The sequence below is a fragment of the Oryx dammah genome, unplaced genomic scaffold (genome assembly GCF_014754425.2).
Source record: "Oryx dammah isolate SB20612 unplaced genomic scaffold, SCBI_Odam_1.1 HiC_scaffold_21, whole genome shotgun sequence".
In the NCBI taxonomy this organism is placed as follows: Eukaryota; Metazoa; Chordata; class Mammalia; order Artiodactyla; family Bovidae; genus Oryx; species Oryx dammah.
In genome coordinates this window covers 18,912,075-18,917,962 of record NW_024070205.1, presented here as the reverse complement: position 1 = coordinate 18,917,962, position 5,888 = coordinate 18,912,075, and the positions used below count along the sequence as shown (strand labels likewise).

The following is a 5,888-nucleotide window of genomic DNA, read 5'->3' as shown; positions in this document are numbered from 1 at the left end:
AGCTACAGTGATGCACACAACTCAGCACCATCACCTTGCCACCCTGGCTGCTCTGCTTTCCTCCAAAGGTATTCCCCACCGCAATCTCCTCCCTCACATCCCCTCGGGCCGTTTTCCCACAATCAACAGCAGACCTCATCCTGGGATTGCTCTCCAATCCCTGTACTCCAGCTCCCAGCCACCATGGGTTCCAGAGGACTTACATCCCTGTCCAGGATATGTAGGGCTGTGGCAAGGACTGTCTATGTGGTTTTCTTTCCATTCAGACTGTTATATGGATCAGCCGCTGCACTTTCCAACAGCCTCAAATCCTTTTCCACTGTCCCAGATCCTTGTCCCATGTGGGGATGTGACCCCTACTTCAGTTCCTCCTGATGGCTGGGATGGTAAAGAATATCCTGCAATGCCAGGGACCCAGGTTCAATCCTTGGGTTGGGAAGATCCCCTGGAGAAGGGAATGGCTACCCATTCTAGTATTGCTGCCTGGAAAATTACATGGACAGAGGAGCCTGGTGGGCTACAGTCCATAGAGTTGCAAAGAGCCAGATCCAACTGAGCGACTGACGCTTGCACTTTCAATTCCCACATCCCTGGATGCAGGTCCAGCTGCTCATTCTCCTCTTTTTCCCCTCCTTCCTTGGTCCTACCCAGTTTTGCATGGATATATATATTCCTTTTCAGTGGTCAGGGACCCCTGCCCACTCTCAGCTAGTGTTCTGCAAGATCTTCTGTGTCTGAAGGTATATTCCTCATGCATCCATGGAGAGAGGTGTACTCCATGTCCACCTACTCCTCTCCCATCTTGAGAAGTCCCTTCATTCATCTTTATATCTGCTTGTCATACTTTTGTCCTTTTTGTGGAAAGAAAGTTATTTTTTTTTAACACAGGTGATCTGAGTTCCCTTTCTGCTGCTGCTGCTGCTAAGTCACTTCAGCCGTGTCTGACTCTGTGCGACTCCATAGATGGCAGCCCACCAGGCTCCCCTGTCCCTGGGATTCTCCAGGCAAGAACACTGGAGTGGGTTGCCATTTCCTTCTCCAATGCATGAAAGTGAAAAGTGAAAGTGAAGGCGCTCAGTCGTGTCCGACTCTTAGCGACCCCATGGACTGCAGTCCACCAGGCTCCTTCATCCATGGGATTTTCCAGGCAAGAGTACAGGAGTGGGGTGCCATTGCCTTCTACTCCTGCTCAATTGTGGTGTAAATGGAGAGATACCAAAACCTCAGTCCAAGGACACGGTGACCAGGGCCCAGGCTTCTTGAGGGTAAGGTCAGGGTCACATCACCAGACTAGCCTCTGAGGCTGGGAGAGCTGAAAACTGATGATGAGGGGCATCTAGAAGGAAAGAATGTCAGCTGTGGTCCAGAGACCAGCTGCATCAGTGAGGGGCTGTCTCATCCTTCTAACCTCCCTCAGGAAGAAAAGCTCTCCACAGTCCTGGAAGAACAGCTGTCTGAACACATGTGGAAAAGTGAGCTGAATGGCATACAGGGTGGACTATGGTGGACACAGAAGTGCACCAGCCAGATCTCTGTCTAAGGAAAGGTTTGCATCACAGGTCTGGGGCACAGGTGTGAAGGCATAGGTGTGGGGCACAAGTATAGGGGTGCTGTGAGCAATGTCTCTGGTTTAGCTCCTCCGGGGTATGCCTCAGTGGCAGCTGGTTACCTCACCACAGACCATGCCCTTTCTGGGGCAATCCATGTCCAGAGACTAGACAAATCCACATAGAGTGATTGTACTTTATATTGGGCATATACAGGCTCAGCTCTCTTGTCCCCCAGTGGCTCAGCGCCTGCAATGCAGGATACGCGGGTTCTATCCCTGGGTCGAGAAGATCTCCTGGAGAAGGAAATGGCAACCCACTCCTGTATTCTTGCCTGGGAAATCCCATGGACAGAGGAGTCTGGTGGGCTACAGTCCTTGGAGTTTCAAAGAGTCGGGCACAACTGAACACAGATGCACCCACCTCTACAAATTTTTCCCTTCTAGACTGTTCTTGAGGGCAAGGATGCCATCTGTTTTTCTATCCTCATTGTCCAACCATAATGCCTGGCTTATACTAAGAAATATTAGTTGAAAACATGAATTGAATTAATTTGGCCAAGGATAATTTTTGTATGGGCTTCCCAGATGGCGCTAGTGGTAAAGAACCCACCTGCCAATGCAGGAGACATAAGAGATGCCAGTTCGATTCCTGGGTTGGGAAGATCTCCGGAGGAGGGCACGGCAACCCACTCCAGTATTCTTGCCTGGAGAATCCCGTGGACACAGGAGCCTGGCAGGCTACAGTCCATGGGGTCACAAAGAGTCGAACACAACTGAAGCAACTTAGCACACAAGCACAATTTTTGTATATAAATGTTAAGAGCAGCTTTATTTATTCATAATTGCAAAAAAAAAAAAAACTGGAAACAACCAAATGTCCATCAACAAGAGAATGGATAAACAAATTGGGTGAACTGTCTTGGTCTGCTAGGGCTCCCATAACGAAATACCACGCACTGGGGAGCTCAAATAACAGAAATATATTTCTCATTGTTCTAGGAGCTGGTTGTACAGATCAGGGTGTCAGCAGATTTGGTTTCTCTGGAAGCCTGTCTGCTTGGCTTGCAGATGGCGGCTTTGTCACATGGCCCTTTCTCTGTGGACACATCGAAAGATAGTTTTTAAGAGGGATAGTCATGTCTTTCATAGAGTTATAAAATGCAAACATGTCAGAGATTTTGTCATTAATCAGAAAATCAGAATAAAGCTATAACCTGTTCAAAGAAGACCCTAAAAGACAGATAAATATATAGACATCTGGAGTGTGAGAAAAATTTACAAACCAATGCAAAATCAGCAAAATTGGTCAATATTCATGAGTCACTTCTACAAATACAATCGTCATTTCTCAGGACAAAAATCACATGCATTACTATCCGTTTTACTACAATTTATAGAATTATAAAATAGCTCAGATAACCTGAAAGGATGCATAGACAGTACATCCAATGATGTTTGGGGGTCATTTCAAAGTTTTTCACGTTTTCCCCTATACTTTAATGACTAACTTCTCCATTCCAAATTACACATTTATTTATCAGGTCATTTGACATAATCACACACACACACACACTCCAAAATGCTTTGTTCTCAACATCATAGAAAAAATTCCCGTTCAGCTTGGCCAATTAGCTAAAGCCAGCAGCTGGGCTCAGGTCCTGGGGCAAATGGAATCCATCTCAGTTCTCCTTGTTTCCTCTAAATCTTCACAGAAATGGCCAAAATTCTTAGTAAGAGATATCATTAGCAACATCAATATTAGCAAGAGAAAGTTTTTGTCTTAGATGCTCCATACTGAAGAAGTTTTAAAAGCTAAGCAGCTTTCTCACGACATACAGGGACCCACCAACCCTGAGTTTCACCACCGCTTTCCTGGGGGCAGAGACAAGTCCCGGGGCCCAGTTCCCAACCCCGCTGCAGAAATGGAGCCGGACTTCGTGGGAGAGACATTGGTTGAGAGGCCCTAGGGGGAGAAAAGTGAGCAGGAGAGTGGAGGGGTGATTCTGGGTGAAGGCATCTACGAGGCGGAAGTAAACAGGCAGGAAACAAGCAGAGAACCTTTCCAGATGTGGCTGTTCATGAAAGGACGGTGAGGGGCCAATGGGATAGGACTTTACACACACGAAATCAGAGCTTTCCAGGGCCTGCAAACCCTCAGACACTGGCACTGACGAAGGCCTTCTAAGAATGTATAGAGAATCCACTTCGACCTGATCCCTGAGCCCACTGGCCACATGGGCACTCTTCTCTCCTCAGCTCAGTAAACGTAGCACCTCACATCCTGACTCAGCCCACTGAGACTCTTCTCCAGCAAGCTCTGAAAGGGACCACTGTGTCACAGCCCTCCATACACACAAACACTAAACACACCTCTGCACACAAACCCCAGATGTCCCCCAGGGCTCCTTGGAGGCGACATCTTCCCTGTGAACACCCTCAGGTCATTTCAGTTCAGTTCAGTCTCTTGGTTATGTCTGACTCTTTGCAGCCCCATGGACTGCAGCACGCCAGGCTTCCCTCTCCATTGCCAATTCCTGGAGCTTGCTCAAACTCATGTCTATTGAGTCGGTGATGCCATTCAACCATCTCATCCTATGTTGTCACCTTCTCCTCCTAACTTCAATCTTCCCCAGCATCAGGGTCTTTTCCAGTGAGACAGTTTTTCACATCAGGTGGCCAAAGTATTGGAGCTTCAGCATCAGTTCTTCCGATGAATACTCAGGACTGATTTCCTTTAGGACTGACTGGTTGGATCTCCTTGCACTCCAAGGAACTCTCAAGAGTCTTCTCCAACACCACAGTTCAAAAGCATCAATTCTTAGGTGCTCAGATTTCCTTATAGTTCATACTCATCCATACATGACTACTGGAAAAGCCATAACTTTGACTAGACAGACCTTTGTCAGCAAAGTAATATCTCTGCTTTTGAATATGTTGTCTAGGTTGGTCATAGCTTTTCTTCCAAGGAGCAAGCATCTTTTAAATTTTATGGCTGCAGTCACCATCTGCAGTGATTTTGGAGCCCAAGAAAATAAAGTCTGTCACTGTTTCCATTGTCTCCCCATCTATTTGCCATGAAGTGATAGGGCAGGATTTCATGATCTTAGTTTTTTGAACGTTGAGGAAAGTTTTTTCACTCTCCTCTTTCACTTTCATCAAGAAGCTTTTTAGTTCCTCTTCACTTTCTGCCATAAGGGTGGTGTGATCTGCATATCTGAGGTTATTGATATTTCTCCCAGCAATCTTGATTCCAGCTTGTGCTTCATCCAACCCAACATTTCTTATGACGTACTCTGCATATAAGTTAAATAAGCAAGGTGACAATATACAATCTTGATGTACTCCTTTCCTGATTTGGAAACAGTCTGTTCTATGTCTGGTTCTAACTGTTGCTTCTTGGCCTGTACACAGATTTCTTAGGAGGCAGGTAAGGTGGTCTGGTATTCCTATCTCTTTAAGAATTTTCCAATTTTTTATAATCCACACAGTGAAAGGCTTTGGTGTAGTCAATAACGCAGTAGATGTTTTTCTGGAACTCTCTTGTTTTTTGATGATCCAGCAGATGTTGGCAATTTGATCTCTGGTTCCTCTGCCTTTTCTAAATCCAGCTTGAACATCTGGAAGTTCTCAGTTCACATACTGTTGAAGCCTGGCTTGGAAAATTTTGAGCATTACTTTGCTAGTGTGTGAGATGAGTGCAACTGTGCAGTAGTTTGAACATTCTTTGGCATTGCCTTTCTTTGGGATTGGCATGAAAACTGACCTTTTCCAGTCCTGTGACCACTGCTGAGTTTTTCAAATTTGCTGGCATATTGAGTGCAGCACTTTCACAGCATCATCTTTCAGGATTTGAACTAGCTCCACTGGAATTCCATCACCTCCACTAGCTTTGTTCATAGTGATGCTTCCTAAGGCCCACTTGACTTCGCTCTGGGTGACTGATCACATCATTGTGGTTATCATGAAGATATTTTTTTGTATAGTTCTTCTATACAAAGCAACACCCTAACCTCCTCCAGATCCTGTCTGCTCCTTCACTCTCCACCACAGCTCTTAAAACTGGTTTTGGACCCAACCTCTTAAGTCAGTAGCTTGTAACCATTTGCTTACCAGCTGATCCTTTTATTACTTCTATGATCCTTAAGTCTGTAAAAGTTTTGTCCGACAAAACTTTATTGCGTAATAATCCTTGTCCCCTTGGCAACCCACACTGTCATACTCAGTTGACACAATATTAGTCAAAAGCAAAGACACTTCTCATGGTAAATGTATCATTTCTATTAGACTTCTTTAAATATGGGTGATAACTTATGCTCCCCTCCCCATTAGGTGTCTGGGG

General features: G+C 45.6%; 1 long non-coding RNA gene across 1 annotated transcript in view; it reads right to left on the bottom strand.

The window, feature by feature from the left end:
• Window positions 1-2,509: 2,509 nt before the first annotated feature.
• The window catches only part of LOC120880500, an 8,183-nt gene continuing 4,804 nt past the window's right edge, over window positions 2,510-5,888 (bottom strand). Inside the window, exon 2 of the long non-coding RNA XR_005725044.1 lies at window positions 2,510-2,645. This is a non-coding gene — a long non-coding RNA (uncharacterized LOC120880500). The remainder of the gene's footprint in view (window positions 2,646-5,888) is intronic.